Source organism: Canis lupus, chromosome 8, assembly GCF_048164855.1.
Source record: "Canis lupus baileyi chromosome 8, mCanLup2.hap1, whole genome shotgun sequence".
NCBI classification, from domain to species: Eukaryota; Metazoa; Chordata; class Mammalia; order Carnivora; family Canidae; genus Canis; species Canis lupus.
The window spans coordinates 71,525,297-71,544,122 of record NC_132845.1 but is presented as its reverse complement, the minus strand read 5'-3'; positions in this window follow the sequence as shown (position 1 = coordinate 71,544,122).

The following is an 18,826-nucleotide window of genomic DNA, read 5'->3' as shown; positions in this document are numbered from 1 at the left end:
GATCCTTGTAAGAGCAGGTGGGCACTGCTGTCCTCTCACCTGAGCCAGAGAAGGCCAGCACTTGCCTGCAGGTCCCCAAAGCGGGGTGATGGTGGCCGGGGGTGGGGGGGCTTAGACTGGACTGTCCCTCTCCTGTGATAGAGATTTTCAGAAATGTCTGGATCCCAGACTCCTCAGCACAGTGGTTTTCACATGTGTCTCTTGGTGCCTTAGAATCCCAGGGAGGGGTCACAACGGCAGCCACACATTGGCTTTAAACATCATGATTCTCTTCTGCAAACTCAGTTCTGTAAAGCTATTGTCGGAAAAATAGTTCTAATTGCCTCTGTCCTTACCCAGAAGTTTTTAATAGCATCTTGAGTGATACAGTCCTTTTTACGACACTGTCTCAGGTGTCCCAAGACTGTCCGCATCCACTATCAACATTTGCAGTTGTTGTGACAACTAAAAACACTCGTTAAAGGATGCAGCTGGAGTGAGTGAAGGGTTGTGTGGTACTCTTAACCAAAGCAAGAGACTTTGCATCTGTATACCTGGTGATCCTCCAGCCCCTGCTGGAATGCTCCCAGTGATGAGGAGCTCACCACCTCACAAGGCAGCCCCTACCACACTCAGCAGCTCAGGCCTCTGTCCACAGCTTTTCCTGTTCCCCTGGAATGTCCACCTCTTGGTTCCACATAACAGTCTAAACATGAGGATACATCGGACCCCTTTTCCCTGTGTATACCACCCGTGAGATATTCCTGTCGGAAAGTTTAATGTAAGCCCACTCAACCCTGTGTATTGTACTTCTCTTCCTGTTTACACGAAATGCAGGGGATAGAGGAAGGAGTTAAAGAATGCCTCAGAGAAACAACAGATCCAGAAGGTGGGACTACATATAAGATAATTGGCCTGGTTGCTTTAAAAAGTCAGAGAGAGGGATTCCTGGGTGGTGCAGCGGTTTGGCGCCTGCCTTTGGCCCAGGGCGCGATCCTGGAGACCCGGGATCGAATCCCATGTCGGGCTCCCGGTGCATGGAGCCTGCTTCTCCCTCTGCCTGTGTCTCTGCCTCTCTCTCTCTCACTGTGTGCCTATCATAAATAAATAAAAGTTTAAAAAAAATTAAAAAAAAAAGTCAGAGAGAGTGTGACTCAGTCGGTTAAGTGTGCCTTTGGGTCAAGTCATGATCCCAGGGTCCTGGGATCGAGTCCTGCATTGGGCTCCCTGCTCAGTGGGGAGTCTGCTTCTCCATCTGCCCCATGCCCTGCTCTTGTGCTCTACACTCTTTCTCTATCTCCATCTCAAATAGATAAATAAAATCTTAAAAAAAAAGTCATGGAGAAAAGGATTGGTGGGGGCTGTGTTTCAGAGTAACGGAGAATAAAAATACCTAACAGGCAAAGTAGCCCCAGATCTTTGACTGGTTTCTTTTGTGACCAATGAAACAAAAACAGCTATAAAATACTTTTCTGAGACAATTGGGGAAACTTAACTAGGCACTAGAAATTAGATAATGCTGGGAGTTAACTGTTAATTCTCGAGTCTGATAATGGGGTTGTGGGTTTTATTTTGTAAGATTTTATTTTTTAAAGTAATCTCTGCAACAACATAGAGCTCGAACTCACAACCCTGAGATCAAGCATCACGTGCTCTACTAACTGAGCCCTGGGATTGTGGTTTTGGAGAGGATGGAGTTTTAGGTGATACATGTTGAAGTATTCACTGTGGTCAGGAAGTGAAATGTTATGATCTTTGGAAATTTTGACTGGCTCAGCAAAACCAACCAATCAGCCCTATATACACCCAGGCAAATGTTAACAATCGTTGAATATAGATGGTGGGCATAAGGGGCTCATGAACGCATTATTTCAACTTTTCTTAATGTTTGCAATTTATCATAATACGAAGTTTGGGAAAAATCTCAACGACAGCCCATTGGGACAGTGTTTTATACTCAGTGTATTTACTTTTGTGTATAGCCACTTGTAAACTAAGGAGAACCAAAAACCCAGTTGATATGCAGAATGACCCTAGGAGAGCGGGGTCTGCTTGGGATTTCTGGGATCTGGGAGGGTTTCAGAAGCACTGGGGTGAGGCCTGAGAGGTGGCCTGGGTGGAATGAGGAAGGGCCTTGAGTGTTGAGGAGGCTGATTTTGTCTACAGGGGCTTGAGCAAGCCACCGAACGGTCCAGACAACCCTGGCATATCAGTGGGAGCAGAGAGGGCAGTGATGGGCTGGAGAAAAGAGCTTTAGTCTCAAGTGCCTTGAGGGGCAAGGAAGCCTGGTTGAGGTCTGTGATCTCCCCTGGTGAGAGGGAAGATCCACCACTTAGGGACAGCTGATATTCCCTCCAAGGGGGACAAAAATGCATGTGGGTCCAGGGAACTTCTCAAGAGCATCCAGAATTCTTTCTTTATATGAGAAATCTAGTTTATAGTGTTGGTGCATTTAAAAGCAGAAGCAAAGCAAAACACTGTTGGAAGCAGACAAATCAAGACAGAAGCTCTGATCAGGTTCAGGGGCCGCCATCCCTGGGTGAGTGAGGAGGTGTGACAGGCGGAGGGTGGTGCCGGGGCTGACCTCAGGGCAATGGAGAGGCCTGACTGCAGAAGCACCTAGAGGTAGACTCCATCTAGGAGACTTAATGAGTAACCAGATTCAGGAAAGGGAGGGTGGAGTCCAGGGCGACTCCCAAGTGTCCTGTGTGAGCCACTGATGGACACTCTGAAGGTGGAATCACAGAAGAAGAGCAGGATGCTGGGGGAAGGGAAGTCCGTGTCTGGCCTGGAGACCTGGAGGGTGAGCTTGAAGTCCTGAGGTAGGCAGCCCTGCCAGAGGAGGAACCCTCCAGGGAGAGTCTGAGGGTCAGGAAAGAGTCTGAGAGTCTGAGGACAGAGTGGGGGAGGTGGGAGGGAGTGGAGGAGAGCCAAGGCTTTAAGGGGCAAAAGAGGCCATAGGGGTCCTGATTGTCACTCAGGGTGTTCCTAATCCTCAATTCTGCGCCACACCCTCAACAGATAAACAGGTGGGGCCTGATACAGCTCCCTGGGCTTATTCATCATGCACTTGCAGGACCAAATCCACAAGATGGAATCTAGGCCAACCCACAGAGTTCCCACTTGACTTCCATCAAGATGGTCAGAGACATGGGCCAAGGCAGGAATGCAGGCTGTCCACACCCTGGGATGAGTGTGATCTGAGCCTGCCCAGCCTATGGGGCATAGAGAGCAACTCCTTCCTGTTTCAGGGGAAGGGAAAAATGGCCTTTTTATTGAGCAGTTACTGTGTGCTGGGGGCTGTCAGGTACTATCTAGTTTGATCACATATCAGACGCACACAATGGGCATTTTGCTGACCACAAAGAGTTGGCAAATAAATAGTCATGCATTTGAGCATTCATTCATTCAACATACATTATCCAATCTGTCCTAGTGGCCATAAAGCTGCATTCCTTGGGCATTGGGGATACAAAAATCTAAGACACTAGGAATTGAATCAAGAATTAAATTGTGTGTTGCTTTCAAATTACATAGGAACAATCCCCATCAACACCTCATTTCTGGCCCCAGCTCCACCCAGATCTTGGCATTCTCCCTAGCAGGCTGTATCAGAATTTTGGCAGGACAAGTGGGGCTATGAAGCTTATTCTTCTGAAGAACCTCCCCATATGTCTTTGAGTTGGCAGGCTAAGATACCCAGAAAACCCTGCTAGTGAAATTCTTTGAAATGTTTCATAAAATTTTAAAATTTTATTTTAAATACACAGCTAAGCTCCCATGACAGAAATCCCAGGAGTCTAGGAACAAAGAAGGGACTAAACAGGGTAGATGATAGCCAATGAGTTGATAATGTTGATAATCCCCTTAAGTGTCAATGAAGGTCAGTAGCCAGGAGTGATGGGAGATGAGACCCCACACTAGGGTTGCCAGAAAAAAGGGCAGGATAATACAGGATGCCCACTTGCGTATGTGTGTGTATGTGTGTGTAGACAGATATATGCATTACATACATAAACACACATACACATACATTTTGGGGGGCTAAATATGGCAGCCCTGACCCAACCTAAAATGGAAATTATAGGGGCTCCTGGGTGGTTCAGTTGGTTGAGCATCTGACTTGTGATCTCAGCTCAGGTCTTGATCTTAGGGGTTCCACACCTAGCAAGCCCCCTAAAATGGAAATTGTATCCAAGAACCCTATTAAATTGACTCTTGAAAGGCCACTGTCAGTGAAAGGACTAACTAGAGATAATGTGCTTACCAGGGGGTAATAAGCAAGTTTGTTCACCTCAGTGTGAGAATTCAAAGCTCTTGACCTGGTTTCACATGTGTGGGATTCTAGCTCATTCCACAGGAGTGGTTCAGTAGCTTGCAAGCCAAGAAATCAACAGAAATAAAGATACTCCTAAAAAAAAAAAAAAAAAAAAAAAAAGATACTCCTGAAGAAGGAAAAAAAAAGTAAGGATTAGGGGTGAATGGGAGCCCAGAAGGTGTGCCCCTAGACTGTAAAGGATTCTCAAAATAAAATGAAAAAAAAAAACAAACCCCACAAATGATGAGTTTACACTTAAATGTCAAATAAAATAATACAAATCAGAGAGGGAGAAGAGCCTCTTTTTTTTTTTTTTTCTTTATTTTATATAAGAGACTTAACTCTCGGAAACGTACTGAGGGTTGCTGGAGAGGAGGGAGGTGGGTGAATGGGGTAACTGGGTGATGGCCATTAAGGAGGACATGTGATGTAATGAACCCTGGGTATTATGTAAGACTGATGAATCACTGAACTCTACCTCTGAAACTAATAATATACTATATATTAATGAATTGATTTTTTAAAAAAGATTTTATTTATTTATGCATGAGAGAGAGAGAGAGAGAGGCAGAGACACAGGCAGAGGGAGAAGCAGGCTCCATGCAGGGAGCCGGACATGGGACTCGATCCCGGCCCCCAGGATCCCACCCTGGGCTGATGGCAGCGCTAAACTGCTGAGCCACCAGGGCTCCCAATGAATCGATTATAAATTTAAAAATTAAAGAACTGTCAAAGCCCTTGAAGAGATAAATTTCCACACGTGAGACTCAGAGGTACAACAATTAGGACAATCTGAAACCCCCCTCACCCCCTAAACTCAAGATTACACAACAGCATGAAAGGGAGACTAAAATTCAGTATGTTTATAATGATTAAAGACATAAAATTAGGGGTATGTGGGTGGTTCAGTTGTTTGAATGTCTAACTCTTGGTTTCAGCTTAGGTCATGATCTGAGGATTCTGAGATAGAGCCCCATGTCGGGCTCTGAGATGAGTGGGGAGTCTGGTTGAGGATTCTCTCTCCTTTTCTTTCCTTCTCCCTCTGCTGCTCCCCTTGCTCATGCACATGCTCTCTCTAACAAGTCATTAAAAAAAATGACATAAAATAAGAAACCCAAACCCTAAGAAAACAAACACCATAAAACTCCATGGATTTGATAAAGAACCAAACAGGGTATCTACAAACGACAAATGTGGTCATCAAAACAAATACCCCAGTGAAACCCTTGACACATGGATTGACCAGCAGACTGAACACTGTGGAAGAGAGGATTAGTGAGGTGCAATATGAGATTTCAGTGAGTGCAGAGAGCTGAAATGATGAAAGAAATATTAAAAAGAAGTTAGGAGACACAGAATATTCAGCATCTATCTAATAGTTTCCAGAGAGTGTAGTTCAGAGAACGAAGGTGGAGGTAGTATATCTGATAGAACGACTAACGTTTTCTGGAATTGTCGAGGCCTGATTTCTCAAGAAATGAGGAAACACTGTGACTCCTAAACATAATGAACGATAGGTCTGTGTCGATTTCTGCGGTAGCAATATGCAGAAAAAAGTATAAAAAAAGATTTTCCCTCTCACGGATCCTTTCTGCAAGAATTGTTAATGATATCTCCCTCTGCCTGTGTCTCTGCCTCTCTCTCTCTCATGAATAAATAAATAAAATCTTGTTTTAAAATATTTATTTATTTATTTATTTATTTATTTATTTATTTATTTATGATAGACATAGAGAGACAGAGAGAGGCAGAGACACAGGCAGAGGGAGAAGCAGGCTCCATGCTGGGAGCCCGATGTAGGACTTGATCCCAGGACTCCAGGATCACGGCCTGGGCCAAAGGCAGGCGCTAAACTGCTGAGGCACCCAGGGATCCCCAATAAATAAAATCTTAAAAAAAAAAAAAAAAAAGGGCAGCCCAGGTGGCTCAGCGGTTTAGCGCCACCTTCAGCCCAGGGCGTGATCCTGGGGTTCCCGGATCGAGTCCCATGTCGGGCTCCCTGCGTGGAGCCTGCTTCTCCCTCTGCCTGTGTCTCTGCCCCTCTCTCTCTCTCTCTCTCTGTGTTTCTCATGAATAAATAAATAAAATCTTCAAAAAAAAGAATTCTTAATGATGTACTCGAGGAAGATGAAACTTGTATTTAGAGTATTGTAAGGATTGAGGAACAAGAAGGGCTAGTGGCCCAGGCAAGGGTCACTTCTTGGCAAGGTCTTGGCTCAAAAGAGCAATGGTAAAAACTGGCAGAATTATAAAAAAATAATCATTTCAGTATCCTGAACGTTAACCAGAGGCAGACAGCAAATTGAAAAGCATTTACTTGACAAAAACTTGAGAATCTCAGTAATAATGGTGGTATTGGTGACATTTAATCTTCAGGTGACTCCTGTTTCCCTCCCCCCACCCCCGAAGGCCAGGACACGGTGGCCATGAAAACTGGCAGCCTCACTGCCGCTGGAGGGGCTGACCTGATTTGGAGCTCTGCAAAAACAAAATGAAACCAAACAAAACTCATGGTGAGAGGCAGTGTTGAAAATAATATCAATTAGTGGCAAACAATTGGGGGAAGGCCAATGTCATGGCCGCCTAAGGCTTCAATGCCGTTTGGGGCAAGAAAGTGACCAGCTGCAGTTTTGAGAAGGAGATCTAGGACACAAGATGGCCACAGGGGAACTTGAGAAGCTCCAGCATAAAATCAAGAGTTGGACGCTCAACCGACCGACTTCAGCCCAGGTACCTCAAGACAGATCTCATGTAATCCTTCCCACAGGGGAGTTTCTAGCTCACATTTGGGTAAAATGAGGCTCAGAGAGGTCAAGTAGCTTGCTCTTCATCACATAGCTAATACATGGTGGAGCTGACATGCCAACTCTGGTGTGTGTGACATGCAGAGAAACAGGAGAGTAGCCCAAACACAGGAGAAAAGCAGTAACTAGAAACTGCTGGAAGGGGCCCAGGTGCTGGACTTAGTAGATAAAGATTTTAAATCAGCTATCAAATGTTCAAAGAACTAGAGGAACACATATTTAAATAATTAAATGGAGTAAATAATTAAAGGAAGTATGACAGTCACTCATCAAGTAGAGAATATCAAAAAAGAGATGAATTTTGGTTTTTCAGAACTGTGGGAGAAAAAAAACTCTGTTGTTTTAATTTTTTTTAAAGATTTTATTTATTTATTCATAGAGATGCAGAGAGAGAGAGGCAGAGACACAGGCAGAGGGAGAAGCAGGCTCCATGCAGAGAGCCCGAGGCGGGACTCGATCCAGGGTCTCCAGATCACACCCTGGGCTACAGGTGGCACTAAACCGCTGTGCCACCGGGGCTGCCCAACTCTGTTGTTTTAAGCCACCAAGTGTGCAATCACTTGTTATAGCAGCCACTGGAAGCTAATACAGATACTAAACATAAAAACTGAAGCCTGGTAGCATCTGGATGGCTCAGTCGGTTAAGTGTCCAGCTCTTAATTTTGGCTCAGGTCATGATCTCAGGGTTGTGAGGCATAGGGCCTGCTTAAGATTCTCTCTCTTCCTCTCCCTTTACCCCTCCCCACTTTCTATCAAAACAACACAACACAAAAAACAACTGTAGGTTGTGGCTGTTAGGAATGCTTTAAAAATATACAGCCATAAATGTATTTGAAAATAGGATTTATTTAAAATAAGAAACTGGGAACTAATAATCTTAGAGACTTAGTAAAAGAGAATCAGAGTGAATGCAGAGAAAATAGATAGGAATAACCAAAATCAGAGCAGAAATTAAAGAACCTCCAAACATAAACAATAAGGCAGGAACAAGGGAACAAGAAGGGCAAGTGGCCTTGTTCCTGCCTTATTATCTATCAAAATAAACCTGTGGCAAAAAATAAGGAAAATAAGAGGCACAAATGAACACTTCTAGAAATGATAAAGAGGACAGAGACCCACCTGCCACCCAGGTGCCCCTGTCTTTCTCCCTCTCAAATGAATAAATAAAATTAAAAAGAAAAAACACACAAAAAACACATGAGGCACCTGACTGGCTCAGTCGGAAAAGCATGTGACTCTTGATCTTAGGATCCTGAGTTCAAGCCCCACGTTGAATGTAGATTACTAAAGAAAAAACAAAGTTAAAAAAAAAAAGCAATGAAATGCCACTTCATATCCACACAAGGATGGCTATAATTTAAAAGACAGACAATAACAAGCATTGGTGAGAAAAAATAGACTCCTCATACACTGCTGCTTGGAATGTGAAATGGTGCATCTGCCTTGGAAAAAGTTTGGTAGTTCCTCAGAATGAATTGTAAACATGTCTATGTAAACTCTTGTACACAAATGTTCATGGCAATATTATTCGTAATAGCCAAAAAATGGAAATAACCCAGCCATCAACCAGTGAAGGGATAAACAGGTGGTATATGGCGTCCCTAAAAAATGTTTTTTTAATCCGTTCATTCATTCATTCATTCATTCATTCATTCGAGACATAGAGAGAGGGGCAGAGACACCGGCAGAGGGAGAAACAGGCTCAGTGCAGGGAGCCCGATGTGGGACTCGATCCCCAGACTCCAGTATTACACCCTGAGCCAAAGGCAGGCACTCAACTGCTAAGCCACCCAGGTGTCCCCTTAAAAATGTTTTTAATAAAATACTAATTCTTGGGGCACCTGGGTGGCTCAGAGGTTGGCTGTCTGTGGCTCAAGTTATGATCTTGGGATCCTGGGATCGAGCGCCACAACAGGCTCCCTGTGGGGTGCCTGCTTCTCCCTCTGCCTGTATCTGTGCCTCTCTCTATGTCTCTCATGAGTAAATAAATCTTAAAAAAAGAGAGAGAGAGAGACAAAGCATAAACAGGGGGGAGGGGCAGAGGGACAGGGAGAAGCAGACTTCCCTTTAAGCAGAGAGCCCAACACAGGGTTCAATCCCAGGACCTGGAGATCATGATCCGACTGGAAGGCAGACACCCAACCATCTAAGCCACCCAGGCGCCCCTGTTTTTTTTTTTTAATTCAATGTCTACCTTAAACGATAAATGCCAAAAGATCTGTTATTATGTTTAATATGTGACTAGGTTAACACAGCAACAACAAATCAATAAAAGATATAATACATTTCTCTTTATCCCACTGCCTACTGCCGCCATCGTGGCTTATGCCACCATTGTGTTTCTCGTGGATCATCATAAATCTCCTAATTGATTTCCCTGCCTGAAGTTTCACTCTGCCAGTTTCCAACACGTTTTCCACTTAACAGTCAAGAGTGGTTTTTCTTTTTTTTTTTTTTTTTTTTAAGAGTGGTTTTTCTAACTGACACATTTGCTTATGTCATCGTCCTGCTTAAAACCCTTCAGCAGTTCACAAGGGCTCCTCATTCCTCTCAGGCACACTCAGTTCCTTATCAAGGCCCACCCAGTGTTTTAGGATGCAGACTTCTCTCTTGTCTCCTCTCTTACACTTTTTCTGCTGCCAGACGAAATGACCCATCTTCGAAGGACAAGTCCTCTTCTCTCTTGTATCTAGGTCTTTGCCCCTCTCCCTAAAGAACAACCTTCCTCTTTCGTTTCATCCACCTGACTCCTATGCATCTTTTAGGTATTTCCTCTGCTGAATCTGGGTTAGGGGTTCCTCTATCATTCATGGTCCTCTGGGCTTATCCCACCAGAGCGATTGCCTATTTACCCATTGGTCCTTTTCAAAAATATTTTATTTATTTAGTTTGAGAGAGAGAAAGTGAACAGGGAGAGGGGCAGAGAGGGAAAGAGAGAGAGGGAGAGAGAATCTGAAGCAAGCTCTGCTGAGCGTGAAGCCCACATGAGGCTTGATCTCAGGACCCAGAGATCATGACCTGAGCCTAAACCAAGAATCATATGGTTAATCGACTGAGCCACTCAGGTGCCGCCCCCCATCTGTCCTTTTCAATGGGAGATGGAAATACAGTTTAAAGAGAGGGTTTGTTTCTAGTTCACTGCCTTGTTCTTGAACAGCATTTTAAATCTTTCTAAAATGACAACACTCATGGGATGCCTGGGTGGCTCCACGGTTAAGCGTCTGCCTTTGGCTCAGGGAGTGATCCCGGGTTCCCAGGATCGAGTCCTGCATCAAGCTCTCTGCATGGAGCCTGCTTCTCCCTCTGCCTGTGTCTCTGCCTCTCTCTGTGTGTCTCTCATGAATAAATAAATAAAATCTTTTAAAGAATAATAAAATGACAACATTCACAACAGCTTTATAGATAAATTCTGTTAGACATTCAAGGAATTACACAAAAGCGTAATACATGCTCTTCCGAGAAATAGAGAAAGAGAAAAAGGAACAGTATGCACAGACTCTATAAGGTTAGTATAAGGTCAATGCAAAACAAAGCAAGGGCCATAGGATAAAGGCAGAGGGCCATCTTCTTCCAAATTATGGGTGTAGGTATAAAAAACATCTCTGTCAAAAGAATCCAATGATATGCATAAAAATGAATATGTTAGAGCAAGACATGGCTTGTTTCAAAACTACAAGTTTTTTATTTATTTATTTATTTATTATTTATTTATTTATTTATTTAGAATGCAAGGTTTTGGGACTGCCTGTGTGGCTCAGTCCATTATGCACCTGCCTTCAGTTCATGTCAAGATCCCAGGGTCCTGGGATTGAGCTCTGCATTGGGTTCCCTGCTCAGTGGGGAGCCTGCTTCTCCTTCTCCCTCTGCTGCTCCCCCTGCTTGTGCTCTCTGTCAAGTAAATAAATAGAATCTTAAAAAAAAAAGACTACTAGGTTTTTAACATTGAAAAAATATTAATCTAATTCATCACATCATCATTTTAAAGAAGAAACACCAGGGGTGTCTGGCTAGCTCAGTGGGTGGAGCAGGTGACTCTTGATCTTGGGGTTGTGAGCTCAAGCCCCACACTGGGTGTAGAGATTGCTTAAAAATACAATTAAAAAATAAACCTTTAACAAAGAAATACCACCTGAGCATCTCAATAGATGAAAAAAGAAATGTTCCATACTTTTCAAATCTATTCATGCTATGAATCCCTAGCAAATAATAAATAGAAGGGAACTTCTTTCACCTGATAGAGTATCTATGGAAAAACTGTAATATAATTTTCAAAAGAGAAATATTGAAAGCACCTATTTAAATTTAGGGACAAGAAAAGTATGCTCACTATTGCCACTTCAATTCAACCTTCCATAAGCAGTACTAGTCAGTAGAGAAAAGCAAGAAAAATAAGTCAATGATACTTGAATTGGAATAGGTTATGTTGGCTCAAAAAAAAAAAAAAAACCCTACATATGTGATCATCTACATTCAGGGTTCCCCTATTTATGGAAGACTTACCAATATTTGAAAAAATTAATTTGTTATTTGGCACGTTTGAGCTTCTCAAAGTAGAATTTTAAAGCTTTTCACGAGTGGTTTGGGGCCAACTGCAGCAGGAGATGGAGCACATTTTATATATACGTAATTGCTCTGCTGTGTTAACTCAGCAGCTTACAAGGTGGAATGCATTCTAAAAGAAGGCGTTATATAATTTAAAAAAACCATACTAATTTGTAGAAAACAACTGATGAAAAGATAGTAATTTGATTTCGTGCTTCAATGGTATTTTTTTGAAAAGTTTTATTTATTTATTCATGAGAGACACACAGAGAGAGGCAGGGACATAGGCAGAGGGAGAAGCAGGCTCCCGGTGGGGAACTCGATGCAGGACTCGATCCCAGGGCTCTGGAATCACGACCTGAACTGAAGGCAGATGCTCAACCACTGAGCCACTCAGGTGCCCCTTAAATGATATTTTTGTAGTCAAAATGATTATTGAGGTGATATATGATTCCAACAATTGCAACATAGTTTTATTGTATTACAGTGTACTGAAAAAAAAAGTATTGTATTGATTTACCAGAATTTTGTAATTTGGAGAAGGAATTGCCTTCTTTAGATTTGTATTTCCAAAAGTCTTTCTGATTTAGAATGCTGTGTAATAGGCTGATTATGTTCATCAAAAACCATTACTTACATTTTGCAGTGCTCTAAGCTTAACAAAAGAACGTTGTTCCCATCTTTTAGCGTTTTAAATTCGACTAACATAAAATTGCCATGTGTCAAAAATTACACTTTTGTAATTGCTATAGCATGATATGTCAGATTATTTGAATGTAGTTGCATTTTGAAGTAATTGTGGCCACAAAGCAATCTTCTTAAAAGGAAACTTGTGCATTCTTTGACATCCAAATCAATTCTAGCATAATCCCAGGTCCTTAATGCTTTTAATAATACCATGTCACAGCTGGAGAAGAATAATTAACCACTAAATACCCTGATGTGGTTTTTATTTATGGGAAATCCTTACTTCTGATTACCAAAGGCCAGGTGTCATCTGCAAAACAACACAGTATGTGAATTTTGTTTCATAGTTCAGTGCATGTAATTGACAACCACTAAGTAGTATTTCTGATATTGGCAGTTGGTGCATACACTGTATTTTGCTGAAAGGCAATTAGCTTTGCCTTTATTTTATAATGCTTCATGTAAGTGACCAACTTGTCAGGTTTCCTAAGAAAGAAAATGTTAATATATGTATGTGTATCACAAAAATAGTATACTAAACTATTTGAAAATTAGTGAGTTTTTTCGGTTTAAAATATTGTCTACAGGGGTGCCTGGGTGGCTCAGCCCAGTTAAGTGTCTGACTTCTGCTCAGGTCATGATCTCGGGGTCCTGAGCTCAGGCCCCATGTTGGGTTCTGTGTTCAGTGAGGGTCTGCTTCTCCCTCCCCTTCAGCCCCTACCCCGACTTGTGGGCATGCTCTCTTTCTCTCAAATAAATAAAATCTTAAAAAAAGAAGATTGTCTATAAAACCCATGTGATCAACTCAAGAGATGCAGAAGAAGCATTTGGCAAAACTCAGTACCCCTTTATATGATAAATGCTCAACAAACTTGGAATGGAGCAAAACTTTCTCAGCCTGATAAAGGGCATCTACAAAAACCCACGGCTTAACAATATACATGATGATAAAAGACTGAGAGGTTCCTAAGACCAGGGACAAGAAAAGGATGTCTGCCTTCACCATTCCATTCAATCCTCTATTGGAAGTTCTACACAGGGCAATTAGGGAAGAAATACAAATAAAGTCACCCAGACTGGAATGGAACCATTAAAACTATATTTGAGGATGACATGATCTTGTATATTGAAAACCCCAAGAAATCCATAAAAAATTAGTAAAGCTAATAAGAATTCCACAAGGATACAATGTTAATATACAAAAGTCAATTGTATTTGTTTCACTAGCCAGGAACAATCTAAAAAGAAATTAACAATTGCATTAAAAGAACAAAATACTTAGTAATAAATTTAACAAAAGAAATGAAAGATTCATTAAACTGAGAACTATTAAATGTCACTGCAAGAAATTTAAGAAGACCTAAATAAATGGAAAGACATTCATGGATTGGAAATTAATATTGTGAAGATGTCAATACTCCAACACTACTCAGTTGAACTTCAGATTCAAATCAGACCCTATAAAAAGTCCAGTTGGACTTTGCTCCCCGCCCCCTCCAATGGACAAACTTTCTAAAATTCACATGGAAATTAAGGGATACCAAATAGCCAAAACAATCCTGAAAAAGGAGAACAGGGCAGGGCACCTGGGTGGCTCAGCAGTTGAGCGTCTGCCTTCAGCTTGGATCATGATCCCGGGGTCCTGGGATCGAGTCCCACATCGGGTTCCCTGCAGGGAGCCTGCTTCTCTCTCTGCCTGTGTCTCTGCCTCTCTCTGTGTGTCTCTCATGAATAAGTAAATAAATTCTTTTTTTAAAAAGATTTTATTTATTTATTCATGAGAGACATACACAGAGAGAGAGAGAGAGAGAGAGAGAGAGGCAGAGACTCAGGCAGAGGGAGAAGCAGGCTCCACGCAGGGAGCCCCACGCGGGACCCGATTCCCGGTCTCCAGGATCAAACCCTGGGCTGAAGGCGGCGCTAAGCCGCTGAGCCTCCGGGGCTGCCCAGTAAATAAAATCTTTTTTAAAAAAAGGAGAACAAAGTTGGAGGGTTCATACCTCCCAACTTCAAAGGTTAATACAAAGCTGTAGTAATGAAGACAGTTTGTACTAACAAAAAGATAAACATATTAACCAATAGAATGGGAAGTTGAGAAATAAACCAGTACATTTATAGTCAATTGATTTTTGACAAGGGTGCCAAGATCATTCAGTAGGGAAAGAATAGTCTTTTCAACAAATAGTGCTGGGACAACTAGATATCCACCTGCAAAAGAATAAAATTAGACCCCTATCTCACACCATACACAAGATTAACTCAAAATGAATCATAGAGTACATAAGCTCTGAAATTATAAAACTCTTAGAGAAGAAAACTTAGGTGCAAATTTGTTTGACTTTGAATGTGACAATGGCTTTTTAGATGACACCTTAAAGCATAAACAGCAAAGAAAAAAATAGACAAATTTAATTCTGTCAAAATTAGAAACTGCTGGGCAGCCTGGGTGGCTCAGGGGTTTAGCATTGCCTTCAGCCCAAGGTGTGATCCTGGAGACCCAGGATTGAGTCCCACATCAGGCTCCTTGCAGGGAGCCTGCTTCTCCCTCTGCCTGTGTCTCTGCCTCTCTCTCTCTCTCTCTCTCTCTCTCTGTGTCTTCCATGAATAAATAAATAAAATCTTTAAAAAAAAATTAGAAACTGCTTTGGGGTACCTGGCTGGCTCGGTCGGGAGAGCATGTGACTCTTGCTCTAGGGTCTTAAGTCTGATAGCAAAAAAACTAACTTAAAAAGAAAGAAATCCTATTTACATTAAAAAATTAAAAACTATTTCAAAGGATACCATCAAGAAGGTAAAAAGACAACCCACAGCATGGAAGAAAATGTTTGGAAATCATATATCTGACAAAGATTTAATGAACAGAATATAAATAATAACTTACAACTCAACACTAAAAATACAAATAGCCCAATTAAAAAATGAGTAAGCGGTTTGAATAAGTGTTTCTCTAGAGAAGATACACAACTGACCAATACACACGTGAAAAGGTGCTTGATATCATTAGCCACTAAGGAAATGCAAATTAAAACCATAATAAGATTCCATGTCACACCTACTAGGATGCCTATAATAACAAGATGGGGAAAAAAGATGAACAATAACAAGTGTTCATGAAGACATGGAGGAATTGAATCCCTTCTACATTGCTGCTGGGAATGTAAAATGGCTTAGCCACTTTGGAAAACAGTTTGGTAGTTTCTCAAAAAGTCTAACATAGACTTACCACATGACTCAGCAATTGCACTCTTAGGCATATAGCTAAGAGAAATGGAAACACGTGTTCATAGGAGTTTTATTCATAATAAGCAAAAAGTAGAAACAACCCAAGTGTCCATCAATTCATGAATGGATAAACAAAATGCAGTAGGTACATACAATGAAACATTATTCAACCATAAAAAGGAATAAAGTACTACATGCTACAGGTGGATGAACCTTGAAAACATGCTAAGCGCAAGAAGCCAGACACAAAAGGCCATATATTTATGTTTCCATTTACATGGGGATGTCCAGAATAAGCAAACTCACACACACAAAGTAGATTAGTGGTTCTCAGAAGTTGTGGAGAAGGAGAATGGGGAGTGTCTGCTAGTGTGTAAGGGGTTTCTTTTTTTTGGGACTTGATCCCAGGACCCTGGGATCACACTCTGAGCCAAAGGCTCAACCACTGGGCCACCCAGGCGTCCCCATTGGATGATTTTTTTTTAAAGATTTTATTTATTTATTCATGAGAGAGAGAGAGAGAGAGAGAGAGAGAGAGAGGCAGAGACACAGGCAGAGGGAGAAGCAGGCTCCACACAGGGAGCCCTACATGGGACTTGATCCTGGGTCTCCAGGATCAGGCCCTGGACTGAAGGTGGCGCTAAACCGCTGAGCCACCCGGGCTGCCCCTATTGGATGAATTTAAAAGCAAATTGGACAGAGCATTGAACAGAATCACTCAACAGAGAGGAGATTCATTGAAATTGAATAGAAATTATTTTTTGAAAAGCACTGACAATGTTAGAGACTTGTGGGACAATGCTGAAGTCTCACATATATGTAAGATTTTTTGATATTGTCCCATAAATTTCTGAGGCTCTGCTCATGTTTTTATTTATTTTATTTTATTTTTTTCTGCTCATGTTTTTAAAATGTGTTGTCTTCATATTTTTCAAATTGGATAATTTCTATTGCTGTACCTTCAAGTTCACTGATTTTCTTCTATCAATTCCATTCTGCTAGTAAGCCCATCTGGTGAATCTTTTGTTTCAGACATTTTATTTTTGCTTTCTAGACTTTCCATTTGCTTCTTTTTCTTTTTTAAAGATTAATTATTTATTTATTCGTGGGAGACACACAGAGAGAGGCAAAGACATAGGCAGGGGGAGAAGCTGGCTCCGTGCGGGGAGCCTGATGTGAGACTCCATCCCAGGACCCTGGGATCATGATGTGAGCCAAAGGCAGGCGTCTGCTCAACCACTAAGCCACCGAGGTGTCCCCATTTGCTCCTTTTTCAAAGTATCTACTTCTCTGCTAAGATTTCTTATCTTTTAATTTATGTGAAAATCCTTTACTATGTTGGCATAAATAGCTACTTTGAAATAAAATACTATAAGGGCTAATGTCCACATTTGGGTCATCTGGTGATTGACCTTGGATGATTTTCTTTTCTCTTGAAATTGGTCATGTGTTCCTCTTTGTTGTCTGTTGAGGATTTTAGATTTTATCTGGACCTTGTGAATGATATTATATTGGAGAGATTTTCTGTGTTATTTTTTAACCAGGCAATTAGTTTGGTACACTCAGGTTGAAACTCTGTCGTTTGAACAGCAACTGAAATAATCAGTTCAGTTATTTTATCTGTTTTGAATCTGTCCTTGCATGCATGATGTAGTGATCAGCCAGAGATTTAGGCAGATTTATACCAGAATCTGGGACTCCTCTGGATCTCTTCTTTTCACAATTCTCCTTTACTTTCTGCCAGCTGTGTTTGTCCCAAATACTGTCTTCAGATTCTTCAAGCCAGAAAGATTAATTTTAGATTGGACAGAGCACTTACCATATGACACTGAAATATCTTGACCTCAGACTGTGAAAATGAAAGACATATTGTACCAGTCTCTTCTTACAATTCTTAACTCCTTGGGACGTCTGGTTGGCTCAGCGGTTGAGTGTCTGCCTTCAGCCTAGCGTGTGATCCTGGAGTCCCAGGATCGAGTCCTGCATCGGGCTCCCTGCATGGAGCCTGCTTCTCCCTCTGCCTGTGTCTCTGCCTCTCTCTCTCTGTGTCTCTCATGCATAAATAAACAAAATCTTTTAATGAAAAAAAATTTTTTTAACTCCTCTTCAGAATCTGCCTTTGTTCACCTTCGTGCTCTTTACAAATATTTGTCTAGAGTTCTTGTTATCTGTGGGAATGTCAGGTTCGTTAAGTGCTTACTTGGCTATACCCTGGAAGTGAACCAAATTTGCCAACTTCAATGAAAAACATTAATCCATCAATTAAAAAACTTCATGAAGCACAAGCTGGATACATACAAAGAAAATCACACCTAAGCAAACCAGAGTCAAGCTGCTGAAAACCAAAGGTAAAGAGAGAAGTTAAAAAGAGACAAGATAGAACATGCAAGAGAACAATAATAAAGGCCAATATTTGATTAGAAAAGGTAGAAGCCAGAAGACAATAGAAAGGTGTCTGTTAAAAAAAAAAAGAAAAAAGAAAGAAAGGTGTCTGTAAAGAAAGGCTGAAAATGCAACCTGTCAGCCTAGAATTCTATGCCCAGTGTAATCGCTTTCAAAAATGAAGGTAAGGGGCCCTTGGATGGTTCAATTGGTTAAGCATCTGACTCTAGGTTTTGGCTCAGGTCATGACCTCAGGGTCGTGGTTTGGCTCAGATCATGACTTCAGGGTCATGAGATCAAGCCTCGCGTTGGGGTCTATGCTGGGTGTGTTAAGCCTGCTTAAAATTCTCTGTCCCTCTCCCTTGCCGCTCACTCATGTGCATGCTTTCTCTCTCTAAAAAAGAAAAAAATGAAGGTAAAATAAAGACTCTTTTGATAAAAGTAGAGAAAATTTGTCTCTAGCAGACATGCACTATGCAATTGTAACAGACTGTTTATGGGAGGGGAAATGATACCAGATAGAAACTCAGAGCTAAAGGAAGAAATGAAGAGAACCACAAAGTGTAACTATGTAGCTAAATGAAAAGATTGTGTGTTTTTTTTTCTTTTCTTGATTTATTTAAGGAAATTAGTGGTTAAAGAAAAAAAACTAACAATATATGGTGAGGTTTATAGCATAGAAGTAGAAGTAAAACATAGTGTATTAACTGCATAAAGGATGGGAAAATGTAGGGGAGTTACATGTGTGGGAGGTCCTTATATCATGTGTGAAGAGATAAACAGTATTTCAAGCTAAAGTGAGTTAAGGGTTAGTTTTATAATTTCTAGAGCAATCACTAAAACATACAGAGACTGGGGATGCCTGGGTGGTGTCCAGTTGGTTGAGTGTCTG